The following is a 19039-nucleotide window of genomic DNA, read 5'->3' on the forward strand; positions in this document are numbered from 1 at the left end:
TCTCACCCGAAATCACAGGATTATACACAACAAACATTTAGAGTTAAAGACGCATCTACAGTATTTGGCTGAGTACCTACCTTGTAATAAATATCTTGTAAATGTTTATTATTATTACTCAGCTAGAAAGCATTAGATCAGAAGTGGAAAACACAATCCAACCCCCCAATCCCTGTGATATTCTGCTCAATTTTCTTTAAATCCTTTCCTAAATTCGGTTTTCGGAGACCATCGGTGATCTTTCTATTTCTTCCATGTTTTGATTTCCTTTATTGTGGTAAGATGTGTGCCAAAAAGAGTACCTATTTCAGTCCTTGAGTATCTCTTTTTAGAGCTTAAATTCTTCAAGATAAGACTTATCTTCATGTCTTTTCATCCTCTTACAGCTATGAGTCAGCAGCTGTTAGGCGGGGACTAGAATGTGTATCAAAGCTATTTCTTTGTGCAATAGCAAAGCTAATTTTCTCAGAGGAAAAAGCATGGTGAATGGAACATTTTATCACAAAGATAGTGCTCTAAATAGTTAGGATGTTTACACTACAGCAAAAGGAAGTGGTGGAGTAGCACTTTGTGAGAAAAGTCTCTGAAATATCAATCAGATATTAAAATTAATATTAAAGCTGCCATTGAGTTGCCTTAAAAGTCAACCATTTTTGTGACATCATTTCTTTCTAATTAGACTCAAATGGTGTTTTATTTCAAACGAGCAACAGGTTTTGTAAAAGACCCTGCATAAATTAAAACCTAGATCCCCTTGACATTAGTCAGTCTTCAATGTCAGCATACAGAATATGGAATTGAATTTAAAAAATATAATACCTCCTTACTATAATAACTTTAAAATTGCACTTTCCAAGAAAAATGTATTTGAAGTAAGATTAAATTAAAACATAAAATGTACTCTGGAGCAATTTAAACGTATGAACTCATGAGATTTAATGGTTTGTAGCCATTTCCATATCTTCAGCTCTTGAGAGAAAAGCAACTCCAATTTCTTTATTCAAGGGCAACCAATAATTAACAAAGCTCCATGAACTCGCATCCCATGATATTCTCCGAATATGTGATCTCGAGTTTGTTAAATCATATATGAAAACCAACTAAGCAAGTGATTTCTAAAATTAGAAGAGGTCCCCAGGGCAAGCTACCTTAAAATTTTTAGCACAAAAAAAAAAAAATATATGGGTTTTAATGTCTCTGCTGCACATGCATTCCATAGCATTTTAACCATTATCACCCCAGGTTTCATTATCTCAGCCACACATGCATACCATAGCATTTTAACCATTATCACCCCAGGTTTCATTATCTCAGCCACACATGCATACCATAGCATTTTAACCATTATCACCCCAGGTTTCATTATCTCAGCCACACATGCATACCATAGCATTTTAACCATTATCACCCCAGGTTTCATTATCTCTGTCATACATGCATACCATAGCATTTTTACTATTATCACCCAATTGCTCTGCCTTTTCCCCCACTTCACTCTCCAACTCAGTCTCTTTGTTTCCACTTAATTTTACTTCAGGTTCCATAGAAGAGAAAACATTGTTTCTCTTTTTTCTCTACCTCTGCACCCTCTGGGGTTTCCTGCTTTCATTAGCTTCATTCCTACACTGTGCCACATTCCTACTTTTTTGTATCATTGTGTGTATGTGATATAAATGTATATAGTGATATATATGAATATATATACATTACATGTATATGGCACACATGTATATCACACACATATATGTAACCTAGATTCCACATCTGAGATAAAACATGACATTTATATTTCTGAGTCTGGCTTATTTTACTTAACAGGATAATCTCCAGGTCCTCTTTCTTTGCAAATGCCTTGATTTCATTCTTCTCTGTGGCTGAACAAGCTTATGTTTCTACATTGTGTTTACATATCTGTGGTGATGGATATATCTCTCAGGATTTTATGAGTTTGATATTAATATGTGACCATCTCTAGGTAATCATGTTTCCCACTACCAATCAGAGAAAAGAAAACAGACAACAATGATAAAAGCAACAGTTCAAAAACAATGCTTAAATAAAATTATCAGAAATTAGAAGCCGGGCGGTGGTGGCGCACGCCTTTAATCCCAGCACTCGGGAGGCAGAGGCAGGCGGATCTCTGTGAGTTCGAGACCAGCCTGGTCTACAACTGAACAGGACAGTTCCAGGACAGGCTCCAAAACCACAGAGAAACCCTGTCTCGAAAAACCAAAAAACAAAAGAAAAAAAGAAATTAGAAACTTCAACTACATCCCTCATAATACTATAAAAGGAATAAGCAGAAACCCTAATAGGACATACTGGTAATTTTTCAATTACTTAAACTGAAAGTATTAATTGCTAACAATAAAAAGGATGTAAATAGAGTAGGAATGAAAGTGAGAAGCGGCATAGTGGAAGAAGAAAACTATATGGGACGAAGGTGTAAAATACTACGGCGAGGACTGATCCAGTCAAACAAACACAGAGCAAATGAAACCACCGCAAAGACCTGTCAATCTGTGTCGTGCTTACTGAGGAAATACAGAGTGCAATGTAAGTGCTTTTTCTGTTCCAAAGCTGACACGCTGCTGTATTTACTCGATTCGGATTGTAGATCCCCCACGTTGAGCTATAGTTTTATTTGGTGCAAGAGGAAAAAGTGCTTTGTGCCATTTTCAGCTGTGAAGTCTAAATGGGTTAGACCAAAACTGCCTGTGTGCTATCTGGTTCTACCCTGCGGCATCAGCAATCTGCTATGATTGGTGAGCTAAATTCATATCGTGATCCAGGAATACAATGAGTATGGTTCAGTCTGTTCCAAGCAAGAAAGTCTGAGGAATCCCAGTGGGATGTCTCCAATCTACCAGTATAGGAGCGGTAGAGAAAGTGCCCAGTAGTGGCTGCAGGGCCACCAAATGCCTCTAGAACTCAGAAAGAGCAGAATGCAGCCCGAAGCTTCTTTGCCAAGGGTGATGCATGAGACACCAAATATCTTCTACATCCTATCCACATCTCTTCCCCCCACACACACTCTACAGTCCCACTCACACTCAGCTGATGTATCCATGCATCCCAGGAATGAGGCACCATCCCCTTGAACTTCCCTCTGCACCCATTGCACATTTCCCAGTCACAGAAAGCTGTATCCACAAACCAGAGTCTACATTACAACCAGTTTTGTGGGCACGTACTGATTCCTGGGATGGTATGTTATTACCTTTTACCCCTTTTGAACATAACATGATTGTCATATCACTATTTGGGGTTAGAGAATGTATTGGCTCAGGAACCATGGCAACTAACTGAGCAGACCACTACAGTAACACCTAGGTCTGTGGCAATGGAAATAGAGCTATTGACACTCCCTGGTAGACAGAGGGAAGAGCCACAGGACCTGGGATTCCAGTTACCACATGTTCCTCTCACAGCTTCAAATGATCCAGGAGAGCTAGAGTAAATGAAAGGGTTAACTGAAAGGGGACTTCACAATGCAGTTTCCATGAGATCATTTTCCATGGTAGGGTGGAAATTTGTGGTGATTCAGCTCTGTGTGGTCAACCCTCCCGTATCTGGTGAATATGCCCAAAAACTCATTGGTTCACCATGTTGGATTTTGATGGACTTGTTATTTGATCTATCATTTGTACCCTCTCTGGAGTACCCTCCAAGGAATGCTGACGTAGCAGGTATCTCATTCAGTTAACCAATGGAGAGGATGTGAGCTTTGGCATTGGGGGATACAACCATATGCAGCCCTAAAGATTTTATTGTTAGACCCCTCTTAAGATGATTGCTCACAGCAGCACCGGTGAGCTCTCTGAGAAGCGCTGGAAGCCCCTCTGTCAGCATGTTCTTGTTGCACACATTGTAGGTCCCCCACATTAGGTTACACTTCCAGCTTGTACACTTGAGGAGATCACAGAAACATTCCTTTTTGTTATTTCTTAAGGCCACACTGTTGAAAGGGATGCCCCCACTTCCTACAATTTTGTCTAGGTCCTTCTCTTGGCTATGTTGTTAAATATGTCTGGATTTCATATGTCTGGTCTCTGTCAGCTTTTTCTTGCAGCCCTCTTCTGCCTTTTCATTTGCCTCTTCTCCAGAAGCCAACTACTGATGGCTTGTTCTAGCCCCGTGGTGATGTATGAGGTGCAAAATATCTCTAACCCACCATCTTCCTCCCTTAGGAAATGACATATCAAAATGAATATACAATGTTCTCTTTTGATTCCCTTATGCTGGAATGACTTTTTTCTGTAAATAGTTCATGTAAATTTTTTTTATTGTTTTTTATTTATTAAAGATTTCTACCTTCTCCCCGCCACCACCTCCCATTTCCCTCCCCCTCCTCCATCAAGTCCCCCTCCCTCATCATCCCTAAGAGTAATCCAGGTTCCCTGCCCTGTGGGAAGTCCAAGGACCACCCACCTCCATCCAGGTCTAGTAAGGTGAGCATCCAAACTGCCTAGGCTCCCACAAAGCCAGTACGTGCAGCAGGATCAAAAACCCAAATTATGACATTAAAATCTTGGAAATTACCCTCGAATGACTGTTATACCTTGGTGTGGGAGAATTGTCTATATTCTGTCAATTAAGTTTTAAATAAACGCTGATTGGCCAGTAGCCAGGCAGGAAGTATTGGTGAGACAACCAGACAGGAAGTAGAGGCAGGTCAATGAGAACAAGAGAATTCTGGAAAGTGGGAAGCTCCCTCTGCAGTCCTGGCCCGTCCACTGAAGAAGCAGGATGTAATTGCCTCACTGAAAAAGGTACTGAGCCACGTGGCTAACACAGATAAGAATAATGGGCTAATAAAAGTTATGAGAGTTAATAAGAAGCCTGAGCTAATGGGCTGATCAGTTTATAGTTAATGTAGACCTCTATGTGATTTCTTTGGAGCTAAACAGCTGTGGGACCTGTTGGGAGGACAGAAACCAGGCAGGACAGAAACCCAGACAACAATACCTGGTGTATCAAAGTACTTGTAAGTTGTGGGAAATGAGACAATAAAAGGAATTAAAAAGTTCTTGGGAACCAAGTAGTCACTCTTGGGAAGGTATCATACTTAAGGGAAGAAAGAAATCCTCTCTGGGGATGGTGATCTTTGATTATCTATGTAAGTAGAGTAAGAAGGTAGCCAGAGGTAATCTGATGAAACAAAATAGTATCAAAGGACCAAGAGAACATAAATAATCTTCTTCCTCCATAGTCATCATTTATTAAGGAAACCATATCTTATTGACACAACATAACACCCTAACTACACTCACTCAATATAAGAGTACTTGCTCCTGATGGCACAGGAAAAATCCGTATACTCAAATCCAAGAAAGGAAATCTCATAATCTAAAATCTACAGAAAATCAGACAAACAAAAGGAGTCTACGACATACAATCATTCAAGGAAAAAAACGTTTGGAAAAGAGAACACAAATGAATTCTAGTTGATACCTACTAGACATGAAAGAACAAGGCAAATTGCATAACAAAGCAAAGGAGTGTGAATGGTATTTGGCATCTTGCTGACGTGCATGAATGCAGGAACATGCTACACATTATTAGACCTGCTGGTCTCAGTGCATCTCAAATTTCATTTCTTTGTGTGCATTGATAAGATCACACCCAGTCCCTAAGACCTTCATACTATCTAGGTCTACGGTGACCTGACATTTACCAGTCACGATAATGGCATGTGCCACAGAGCCTTTCAGCCAGCAGGCGATGTAGCTCTCCTGCCCAGGCCAGAATATGATGTTCTATTGCACTTCATGTCCTGGCTAAATATGCTCAGTGTGTGAATCATTTCATGGAGATCTGAGATATGACTTGTTAAAACTGACACACTGGCTATAAAAGAATTATGTGATTCAAAGAAACTTGACAAGAAAGACCAAGCAAAGATAGCATCAGGCATCATTGTAAATGTGTCATAATTTCTTTAAGAAAAAAAAAAAAAAAAAAAACTCCAGAGAGGGCTCTCAATGCATCTGACCATTTGAAGAAAGTTTTGCTCATCAGTAGGAAACTACAAGTAAATGTACATTTTAAGGTAAGTAGTTATGAAGGTAAATATCTCCATTTATGGAAGCTATAAGCAATTCACTGTTAAGTACTTTTCTCATCAGTGCAAAGCCTGAATACAAATGAAAACCCAAAGTGTAGAAATCAAATGCATTTTTGCAAAAGTTTATAATCAAGCTTGAAACCTACCAAACCTGCCTTGCACTGTTAAACACTGCATAAACTGTGGTTCAGGGTACTAATAGTAGGAGCTAAGAATCAGTTACCCTTCTTTCTCTACCTGATAAAGATTGCTTGTTGCTGTCGTATTGCTAGCAACTCTAGAATTTGAAGCATAAAACTTGGAACCTTTTAATGTTAAATTCAGCCACAAGTCCAAAAGCTAAGATGAAATTGCTGAATGCCGTCTTCTAACTGCAGGGTTGTTTTTATATAAACTACCAGTTTATCATTGACAAGAAACTCTAGTGTACAGTTTGGGAGAAGTTGCCTGTAAGTTGGAAATCTTTGACAGTGATTTTCAGAGGCAAAGAATATTTCAAAGCAGTTGATTTTCCTCTGATTTTTGGGCAAATTATGCACACAGAATGATCATTGTTCCTATTCCGAGTGGATCATCTCCTGACTCCCAGTTTTATCTTTAAAAGACCACCCAGAAGCCATAATCTTATAGAATTACACATGAAGAAGGAGATCTTCGTGGAATAACAGATAATGTGTATGATAGCTAGTCTTGGCTGTCGGCTTGACTTGATAGAGGGATACCAAGAACACCGGTAAATGGGACTCAGGATCTGAGAAGTTATTGCCAGAGACCATTGTCATATGAGTCAGCAAACTTACCAGAATGGAAACAAAGTGCATTCCATAGGCTGGGGTCCTAAATGGAAGGGGATGTTCACACGTGCCTGTACGCATGCACTCCATTCTTCTTGAGTTGAAAAGGTACATGTTTTTAATGCTACCCCTATCAATGAATATCAGACTCCAGATTCCTCAGCTACTGAATTCAGACTTCCACAAGTGACCCAGAAGGTAGGGTTTCAAGCCTCCAAGCTCAGTGTGGGACTACATCATTGACATCTCTCATTCTGAAGCTTCCAAGTTCAGTGTGGGATCGCATCACTGACAGTTCTTATTATGAAGCTTCTGGCTTTGCCAAATGAGAAGTTGCTGGTTTCCCTAGCTCTTTGGTCTTTTAGTGCCTCTAAAACCAATCGAATAATACACACTCTAACACACACACACGCACACACGCACACACACACACACAGTGTTAGAGGAGGAGATCACTCTGGTTCCTCTGGAGAACACTGACCAACCTACACACAGTGTAGCCAACCTGACGTAGAAAGCAGAAGAAACAACACAAATTTCATGGGAAAATGCAGACAATAACAATGCTAATATATTTAAGGGCAATAATCACTCACTGGCTACTTCTTGGTTGAATAAGTAGTTGTTGATCTTGTTTGTTGCTATACAGTACATCATACCACGAGGTGTACAATCTACCAAATTACCATCAGCATAAGGCATTGCTATCAGTTAAACATGCTTCAACTATCAAAGTTAGAAGAGGAATAGTCTTACTTTTTCTGATATTTAGCTAAGTCACTTTAATTTAGAAGATATAACAGGAAGAAAATTTTCATGTGGAAAGAAAGTAATGGCATCATTGACAAAGTAATCAATGAGGATAAATTTTTATTTAAAACCATGTAGCTGTACTACTTGGGCAAGTTCAGCAATTTCCTTAAGTAGGGCTAAACTACACAGTACAGTGGGCCACATCATAAATTGTGTATTCTTCAACAGTTCAGGTTTTGAAATGGAATTTTAGAATACATTTATTACATATGTGTATTATATACACACAAATATTGTGACTTTTAGATATATTTGGTTTTAAAGTTTTAAAATAATTAACATCCATGCCGTCACCTTAGACACCATGAGATTTATTTTTAATCTCATAAACTAACCTTTGAACTCTGATAGACAACTTTTCATTCCCATCTCTCTGGTACTCACGATCTGCCTCTGCTTCAGTGAAGTTGGCTTGCATAGAAGGTATTTTTTAAACAGCTGAAAGGCAATAGTGCACATTTCTTTTATGAACATATTTAATTATCTTTGATAATGATATGTATGTTATTTCTTTCTTTCTCTTTTGGGGGCTTTGGCAGCAGCCATTGCGGTCTTCTTGGATGCCTGCTAAGCCTTTTTTGCTTCCTTGGCAGCCCCGATGGCCTGCTCTCGCTGGGCTTTCCTACCTTCTGGTTTCTGATTCCTCTTGGCCATTATATCAGCAAGGGATGCACCAGTGATGGCCCGCTGGAATTTGACTGCGCGGCGGGTTCTTCTCTTTTGAATTTCTTCCGACTGTCCTTTTCTGTGTTTCCTTTTGTACAGGACAGTCCGGTTTATCTGCCAGGGATTCCTTTTGGACAGGAATGCGGACTCACATTTTGCATTAAGAAACTGGAAAACCTTCCCGTCGGTCCTGGCATAGCGCCGCCCGTGTCCAGGGTAGATCTTGTACCCGCTGAAACTGCACAGCTCGACCTTCAATGATGGGAGCTGCCGCCCAGCTGGAGGAAAGATGGCGAAAACTGTATGTTATTTCTTAAACAGATTTGTGGCCAGAAACATTTCCCTAATTAGAATTTTCATTTAATTTACCAAATTTGAATGCAGATAGGCATCTATGTTGATATGTAGTTTATTAACTTTATAATACAATTCCTTTCTTCTTCAATTACCCCCCTTGGCTCCACAATCTCCTTCTTCTCTGCTTACTGGCTTTCCTCCCTCTAAAGAGTCCCTCCTGTTTCCATGTCATCTATATTCCATTCCCCTCTCCCATGTCCCCTTCCCTTTAGACTGCTTCTTCCTCTTTAATAGTGGCCTTCCTTTTTCACATGCTACATATGTATATGTACATATATAATATATATGTAAATATAGAGTCCTCATGTGAGAGAAAATGTGGCATTTGTTTTTCTGAGGCTGTGGTACTGTTTTTATTACCATACTATACAGTTCCATCCATTTTTCCCTGAACGTCAATGATTTCGCTCTTCTTTATGTATTAATCAAATTCAAGTGTGAGCATCTATGACATTTTTGTCCTCTATTCATCTGTTGATGGGCATCTAGGTTGGCACCATACTTTGGATAGTTATGAATAGTACAGCAATAAACACGGATGTCCAGGGGACTCTGGTAGGCTGAGTTTGAGTCCTTTGGGTATCTGCTCAGGTGTGATACAGTTAGATCACTAGGTAGATCTATTTGTCTATTTTTGTGTTAGGAATTCTCACCCTGATTTTATTGTGGCTACACAAGTTTACATTCCCAACAGCAGTATTTTTGGGGTACCTCTTTCTCTATATTCTCTCCAGTATTTGCTATTGTTTGTTTCTTAGTAGTGATGCCCATTATGATTAGGATGAGATAGAATATTGGTGCCATTTTAATTTACATTTTCCTGATGGCTAAGGATGGTGAACATGTTATCAGATGCTTCTTGGTCATTTGTATTTCTTCCTTTGTGAAATATCTACTCAACTCATGTCTCAATTTATTGACTGCATGATTTGGAGTTTGGATGTTTAATTTTTGTAATTCTTTATAAATCCTGTATATTGACAAAAATAAGTTTCCAGGGCTATAGGTTGTCTCTTTATATTAGTGATTGCCTCCTTGATGTTTTGTGAAGTGCATGTGATCTCATTTGCCAATTCTTGGAGTTATTTATTGTGCCAGTGAAGTCCTTTTCTTAAAATCCACACCTATGCCTACTACTACTCAACATTCCACCTATGCTTTCTTCAAGCAATTTAGAGTTTTGACACTTACCTTAAGGTCTTTGGTTAACTTAAATGGAACTTGTGAGGTACTGCTTTGGTGTCACTCCTTTACATGGGACATCTGGTTTTCTCAACACCACTGTTCAACTGGCTGTCTTTGTTCCATTGGATGTTGATACCTTCATCTGGCATCTGATGAGTATAGCTGTGTGAGTGTATATTTGAGTCCTACTTCTATTTCATGATCTCTGGTTTATTCCTTTGCTGGGCTCTGTTTGTTACAGCTACTCTATGATATGAAATCACATACTCTAAATCCCCAAGAAGTACTCTTTGTTTAGGATTGTGTGGCTAGTCAGGTCTTCATGCTATTGTGTAAATTTTAGCAGTACCTTTTCTAGTTCGGTGAAGAATATTACTGGATTTTAGTGTAGATGGTACTAAATCTACGGATTGCTTTTATAGATTTCTATCTATTTTGGTTCTTTTTCTTGTCTTAATACTCTAAGACAGTGCTTCCTAATGATGTGACCCTTTAATATAGTTCCTCATGTTGTGGTGACCCCCAACTTTGAAATTATTTCACTGCTACTTTATAAATATGATTCTGCTACTCTTATGAATAATAATGTAAATGTCTGATACGCAGGATATATGATATATGATCCCTGTGAAAGGGTTGTTTGACCCCCAAAAGAATTGTGGCCCACAGCTTGAGAATCACTGCTCTAAGGTACCAAGCACTATATTGAATATGACTAGAAAAGGGGGGAAAACCTTTGTGTTATTATAGAGAAATTGATTTCAATTTATCTTTAATGTAATATGGAGTATTTATTTTATCATTTACAGTGCTTGTTATATTGAGGAATCCCCCTTTATGACTAGATTCCTAAGATTTTTTGTCATAAAGAAATATTATACTTTGTCAAAGGATGTCTTTGCATCTATTGAGATGTGTCTCTGATCCCTTGCCTGAAGTCTTTTTATGGATGTATGGCATTTTTTGATTTGTATATGTTGAGCCATCCTTGCTTTTCTAGAATTTGGTCATTGTGCATGATCTTGTAAGTGTGTCCTTGAAGTCAGTGTGCAAGAATCTTATTGGGAGAGTATTGAATGAGAGGGGAAAGGCAGGGAGGGGAGAAGAGAAAAATGTAGAGCTCAACAAAAATGAATTTAAAAATGTTAAGAAAAAAAGAATTCCCTCAGAGGCTCTTTTCCTTCCATTGGTTTGCTTTGTCCAACTTCAGTGTGATGGTTTTTGTTTTATTTTGTTATATTCTATTTTGTTATGTTTAATTGCTATCTCTTACAAGTCTGTTTTTTTCTAATGAGATACAGAAAGAGGGTGGCTCTAGATGAGCAAAGAAATAGAGGGGTGCTGGGAGAAGTTAGAGAAGGGAAACTGTAATCAGGATATATTGTATGATAGAAGAATTTATTTTTAATAAAGGGGGAAAAATTCAAAATTTTTAAAGAATTTTTGTATACATGCTGATAAGGGAAATTGGTCTATAGTTTTCTTATTTGTTGTGCTCTTATTCAGTTTTGGCATCAGGATACTTCTGGCTCTATAGAATGAGTTTGGAAGTGTTCCTTCCCTTTCTATTTTATGAAACAAAGGTTGGGGAGGATCTGTGAATTCAGCTATAGATTTTTCTGCTTTTGGGTTTTGGTTTTGTCTTGTTTGTTGTTTTTGTTTATTTTGTTGGTTGGTTTAGGAAGTTTCTTGGGCTTGGAGATAGAGATATTTTGAGATTATAACATTACAAAATTTCCCCCTTCTCTTTCCTTCCTCCAAACCCTCCCATATACCTCTCTTTTCTCTCTTTCAAATTCATGAGCTTTCTTTCATTGTTACCATATTCACATATATATAATATATGTATTCCTAAATATAACCATTTCTTTCCATATAATATAATATTTGTATATGTATACTATATTTAAAGACTGACCATTTGCTATTGGAAAACCATTTGGTGTGTTCTTCTCTGTGGAAGAATAATTTTTCTCACTGTCAACATTCCTTAGTTGGCTGTAGTTCTTTGTGTAGGGCTGAGACCTTTAGAACTATTCCCCATCTATATTATCCTATCCACTGGCATCATCCTTGTTTAACTCATGTTTGGGCACTCATGCAGGTAAGACCTTATGAATGTAGCTTCTGGCATTACTAGGAGACACAATGCTACAGAAATCTCCTTGATCTTCTGGCTCATACAATATTTCTGGCCCTCTTTTGCAATGTTCCCTGAGACTTAAGTGAAGAAGTGTTTTGTAAATTAATCCACTGGGACTATGCTCCGCAACTGTGTATTTTGATTGTTTGTGGTTTCTGTAGTGGTCTCTGTTGCAACAAGAAGTTTCTTTGATGAGACGTGAAGACCACATTTATCTGTAGTATAGGGATAAATGTTATGAGACATGTTATATTTATTTACATTATATTATATTTATTATTATTATAGCTTCAGCTTCTTCAATTGTTATGAATCTCTTATGAGCTCTTCACTCATTTTGATAGTTGACATATAGATAGAGATGATAGGAAGATAGATGATGATAGATGATAGATAGATAGATAGATAGATAGATAGATAGATAGATAGATAGGTAGATGATAGATATGATAGACAGATGATAGAGATAGATAGATAGATAGATAGATAGATAGATAGATGATAGATAGATAGATAGATAGATAGATAGATAGATAGATAGATGATAGATAGATAGATATAGATAGATAGATAGATAGATAGATAGATAGATAGATAGATAGATAGATAGATAATAGATAGAGATAGATAGATAGATAGATAGATAGATAGATAGATAGATAGATAGATAGATAGATGATAGACAGACAGATGTCAGAGAGAAAGATAGTAGACAGATGATAGAGAAATAAATGGTAGATGATAGATAGATAGATAGATAGATAGATAGATAGATAGATAGATAGATAGATGATAAATGGTAGATGATAGACAGACAAATAGATAATAAATAGATGGACAGACAGACAGACAGACATACAGACAGACAGACAGACAGACAGACAGACAGACAGACAGACAGACAGACAGACAGATAGATAGATAGATAGATAGATAGATAGATAGATAGATAGATAGATGAATTTCTTCTGTATTTACCAGGTTTTTTTGGAATACAAGTTTTCATAACAGTTCTTTGGTATGTCACTAGACTCCTGTCATTTCCCCTCTGTTATCTACAGTTTTAATAGTTTGAGTCTTCTCTTCTGGGGAGATTAATTTAGGCAGGCATTTGTCAATCTTGCTTATTTTTTCAAAGAAACAAGTACCTTTTGTCTGATTCTATGCATTTTTTAAGTATCTATCCCTTTATCTCTTCTTACTGATTGGGAATGTGCCTTGCTTTTTCTCCCCTAAGACCTTGAGGTGTTTTACTGTTTATTCATTTGAGGTCTGATTTTTTTAAAAGGTGAATAGTCACAGCTATCAGCCTTCCTTGTCAGTCCACCTTAGCTCTGTCCCAAAGACACTGGCGAGTTGTGCTTTTCATTTCCTTTGCTTCTAGTACTTCTTCAGTTTCTACCTGGTTTATTCTACAACTCCTCGGCCATTCAAGACCATGTGGTCCCCTCTCATTGTATGTGGGTAGTTTCTCTTGCTATTGACTTCTACTTTTATTCCATTATGATCACTAGGACTTGATAAAATATTTTGAATATAAAAGTTCATTCTTTTTCAGATGAGTTTGCTTGAATCACATGTAACTAACTATTGTTTCTTTAAATATTTCATTTCTAAAAGCATATGCTAATTAACTATGAAATTCCTTCAAGCCCTAGCATTTAAGGACTTATTGCTATCAAATCCAATAGTAAATACGACCAACCAGGTTATTATAAAACTTTCATTTAATCTTGCTTCCCTTCTGATTACAAGAAAGTCATTACACATGCTTTTTTCTAGCAGTAAAATTATCAAAACATAAGCAAAGCAAATAAATGAATGAGTATAAGCCCATGAAACAAAGCAGATTTGATGTTAAGCAACATCAGTCTGTAATTAAAGTGAATGGGTGATTCAACAAGGAGTTGTGCATGGTGCCACGTGTAATAAGTGCTGGACATGAAGTTCTGTGCACTCCAGGGCCTATTAGGAAGGACACATTGGGAGCCAAATAAATAGATTTAGCTGCAATTTCAGCTGTTGTCGTTTTTGTAGCTAATTTGGAATTAGCTCGTGCTTTGATGATAACCGGCGGTAGCACAACATTTAACCCAGAGAACACTAGAGTGAACTCTCTTCATGAGCCCTTCTACTCTCTTGTCTTGGCTGGGCTTCTTAGATTACTGAAAGGATGAGAGGGTTCATAATGGAAAAAAATGTCAAAGATACAGGCTAAATGGCTCAATGTATCATGTTGTTCTCTTTTGATACCTCAGCAACATTTTTAATCTTAGCATCCTATTAGCTAGAACATGGTAATGTGAATATTATTGGGTATATAATTTCATCTTTTAACATTTTGTGCTTTCATTTGCATTTCTTTTTTCTTTCCTTTTATTGAAAATATACTTTTTTTTCTAATAGATGCATACTGATTATGGCTTCCCCTACTGTTCCCAGTCCCCCCCACTTCCCTCCCCATACCGATCCCTTGTCTCTCATTAGAAAACAAACAAGCATCTAAGGGATAATAATAAAATATAATATAATACGATAAAACAAAAATTCACACACTGGAGTTGGACAAGACAAAAACAATAAACAATAGGAAAAGAGTCTAAGAGAAGGCACAAGAATCAGAGACCCACTTAGTCACACATCCAGGAATCCCATAACAACACCAAACTGAAAGGTTGAAAATTTCATTAAAGTTTGTAGCTAATAAATTATCTCAATTATGTAATTAAAATTATGATAAAATAAGTTTTGTCTGAATAGGAGTCATGGAAGCCATATATTTTTCGAAAAATCCCATGCTTTAAATCAAGTGAGGATGAGCTCCGAAAGGTTTGTTTAGCGTCCTTGACTTCCTGCCTCCATCTCTCTAGCCCTGTCCCATCTGCCTGCACTACTACAGCTGGCCATTTAGAATACCCAAAACCTTAGCAACATAGGCGTGTAGTAGTAGGGGCTTCACTATGACTATCATCTCAGTTTTCAAACCAACATTTTTTCTTCATGATGGTACTTCAAATTTATATATGCAGTTCATTCATACTGTGTATTTGAGAGAAATAAAGTGCTTACATAGTCAAGTCATAATATTAGATATAAGAAATCAAAATCCATATTTTAATGCACTATTAAATTATATACTCCTTTTTCATACATGACCAAAAGCATTAATTTATTAGATTTTTTCACATTTGTTACTTGTTTAGAGTATTTGATCACAGCTTTTGTGAATATCAAAAAGAAAACATTTAAAGTAAACATTTTGTGATATTGCTACATTGCTGAAATTTTTGCTGATGGGGATTAAATATCAGGGACAGTTGCAGTAAAGGTCAAAAACCGTCTGAAAATGCTGCAGCATGAATGTAAAACTAGTCAAATTTAACACCTTGAGTTGTCTCAACATTCAACTCTCTGATTATTGACTGTGGACACAAGTTTCAGGGTCACAAGCTGCTTCTTCCAACTGTGAGACTCACTCTTTCTGGGGAAGGTGAAGCTGTGTTCCTTCCCTACTAAGGTAGAGAGTGCCCTTAAACTGTGACAGAATAACTCCTCCTTTCCTCACGCTGCCTTGTGAGTCACTTCTGTCACAGCAAGGAGAAGAGTAACTCATAGGTGCTTCTAAAATGCATGCATAGCAGGCCCCTGTCACTGGCTCTTTGGAGTCAGCATGGCGGTCAGCTCTGACCTGGTACTGACTCATTGGTTTGTCTCTGATTCAGCTATCCTGAGTCTTCATATCCACAATCCTCAACATCCTCTGCATTCTTTTTGTATGAATGGAAACAAAGTTACAAATGCAATCTGGGACACCAAAATGTGGGTGTTCAGTTAGAACACAGTCATCAGAAAGATCCAAAATGCATGCACGCTCTAGACAGCGGTTCTCAACCTTCCCAACATGGCAACCCTTTAACACTGTTCCTCAATGCTGGGATGACCCCAACCACAGAGTGATTTCCACTGCTACTTCATAGCTGTAATCTTGCTACTGTTATGAATTGTAAAGTAAATATTCATTTCTTATGTTCTTAGGTGACCCCTGTGAAAGGGTTGCTTGACCCTCACTGGGGTCATGACCCACAGGTTAAGAACCACTGCTCTATACATTGGTGTATAGAGATTAGCCTCTGACCTTATATTCTCAGTCTCAAAGACACAGATTATTATACAAATATCTTTGTCTCAAGAAGAAATCATTATAATCTACAATTATCCCTAACAAATATTTGACAGAAAAGTAGTCTTTTTTTTTCTAACTACACAGTAGGTAAACAACACCCAACCTAGCTCATCACGATAAGACGTTTAAAAAAACAATGCCTCCGAGTGAAATGACATGTAAATTCAAAGAAATGTTTCTGAAAACTGCATGCAGACGCTGGAATAAAAGTAACCACCAAGATAATGTCAAAGAACTCTGCTAGGAATTCTGATTTGTTATATTTTACTACATGAAGAACCACGCTCCTTGGACCGGAAGAAGATTCTTAAAGTGAAGTCAGCTGTAGAGAAGCAATCTTTTACCCAGATCATTATCTTGTATCAAAGGCATCTTGTACAGATAGGATATACTTTAATGGAATATTAGCGAAGATACCCTGTTTACCAGAATTTCTATTAATAACTACTCTAGTCTCCTTTGATTGCCTAAAATTGTATAACTCCCTTATCTGCAACTGGACGTTAGGAACATTTTCAGAATCAGATGCGTGTTTCCCCATTTTAACCAGGATACTGCAAACCAATTATCTTATGTAAGATAAAGAGCTGTGTTCTGCACTTGTTCCAATCCTACCGTGCTTAGATTCTTCTTGTCCAGGTCATTTTATGACTGATTAATCTTATAATATGTGGCCTTCTCTGATCTTTTGAGTTATAAAGATAATTTTGCACATTATCTTGTCTTGCTGTGTTCACAGTCAGTCTCACAGAAAGTTCCCTCCGAGACCTATCTCATTTCCTTTCCAAATCAAAAGATGGTATGGAATGCATTTCAAAATGGGAATGGTGTTCATTCTGATTTTAATTAGTGTGTGGAATTTCAATTAAAACAAGGACGAAAGGCAGGAATGGTGGCACACAGCTGCTATCTTGGTGCTAGGGAAACTGAGGCAGGAGGATCTGAGCTCAAAGCCAGCATCAACTGGGTAACACGCTTAAGCCTGTCCTGGGCGATACAAGACTGTTCTCTCAAAAACATCAAAATGAGAGACAGAGACAGATAGACAAAAATAGAGATAGACAGACAGACTGAGGGAGACTTCTTGCTAACAGTAAAAGGCAGGACTTGCTCTTTGCTCCCTTCATTCTCAAGTCTTCCATCCTGTATAACAACAGTGATGCTTCAAAATCCATACTGGATAACAGAGTCCTAACAAAATACACAAGAGGAAATCATGTTTTCTCTCAACAATGCCAGTAAACCTTCTATGGTAATGTGGGTGCAGCAGAAAACATAGTAGCCCAATGGTTTGGATTAGGAGGAGCTCCACAGGTCCCTTGAAGGTGTGTGTGGCTGGGTGAGATAGAGCAAAGAAAATTCGAGACATAAACACAGATGGAGAAGCTCTTCTTTCTATCAGTCTCCCTTCTGAATGTCTCATTTACTGTACTCAGGCTTCATGTCTCCTTTTCTAAGATATCATAAACATGATTTTTTTCATTTTTATTAGCTGTTGATAACATGTACCAAAGATGAGAACATGAGATTGAGTCCTCCCTTGGCCATTAGCTAGCTGGGTGGCCTCAGACCCCAGTCTCTTCATCCACAAGTGTTCATTCCGTATCTTCACAAGGCCAGAGGATGGGGCCAAACTGGCTCTCATAGTCTTCCTAACTTTCTCAGTTTTGTTTCTGTTTTGTTGTTATTTAGAATAGCCTCTAGCTCACTGTGTAGCCAGTGCTGGTCTTCCTGCTTCCGCTTCCTGAGTGCTAGAATTACAGGCATGCATCACTACGTCTGGCTCTAACTTTCTAATCCAAACTTATTTCTACATCGAATTTACACTGTGCATCTGAGCTCAAGCTACTCCCCGAGTAATTTAACACTGGTTTGCCATCGAACTTTAGAGAGAACGTTTATAGTATGTGTCAGGTGGTAAAGTTGGAGACTACAGTTTTCCTGGGGTCAACTCTTCCAGAATGTCTTTTTGGTCAGGTCTTTATAGTTCCATTTAAAAGCAGCTCATTCTGTGGTTCAGCTCAGTAGGCCAAAAACATCCATTAAAGAGGTCTATTATAAATGGTAACTGTTTGTGTTCACTAAAAATGAGGCTATGCAGAAATGCCGTAGCTGTAACCAATCTTTGAGGTTCTAAATTAGGAGGAGTATAATGTGTTCCTGAACTAATATGAAATTCTATTAGTACTGATCACAGGCAGTATAAACCAAAGGCTATACCCAGGCGTCGAGGAAGAAGTGGGCTGAATCAGTAAACCAGCATTAAACGCGACAGATTAGAGATACTTATTCCTGTACTGAATCCGTTGTTCTTTATTTGTGGATTGGTTTAACTCACAAAGAAATCATATCAACTAAAGAAAGGGGATTTCAGATGTGGCCCTCATCACGATTTTCTTTTTCCATTACCAGAGAAGTACATGAGCGGGAAACAGAAGACATCAAATTGGCTCATGTCTATTTTTGTGCTGACTGATAAACACAAAATACTTATTTGTGTCTTTAATTCCCTCGCGTGTGTCGCTTCCCGTATATCACTCATTGAGAGCATTTTTTCTAAGATTCCTGTTTGTACAGATGCCCGAGGACTGTGAGGCATCTACCTGAGTTATTCAGCTTCTTTGGACTTCGGCTCACTGGCTTTTATGCTCTCCCACCGTCTCGCTCATCCACCAATAAAAATACAGCTATCTGCCGGCATCGTAGCAGTGCTCTGCCTCCCTCCGCAAGTCTTTATTTATTTCCCACTTCTGATCTGACTCTGAAGCCTCTAACAGCACCTTCTGAAGAAGAATCATTTCCCAACTTTGACTACAATGTCCATAATGACC

The 19039-nt window shown here is 38.0% G+C and overlaps 1 pseudogene; it reads right to left on the reverse strand.

Moving 5' to 3' along the window:
* Window positions 1–8178: 8178 nt before the first annotated feature.
* The window catches only part of LOC130866212 (60S ribosomal protein L24-like), a 60311-nt pseudogene continuing 49450 nt past the window's right edge, over window positions 8179–19039 (reverse strand).

Source organism: Chionomys nivalis, chromosome 25, assembly GCF_950005125.1.
Source record: "Chionomys nivalis chromosome 25, mChiNiv1.1, whole genome shotgun sequence".
NCBI classification, from domain to species: domain Eukaryota; kingdom Metazoa; phylum Chordata; class Mammalia; order Rodentia; family Cricetidae; genus Chionomys; species Chionomys nivalis.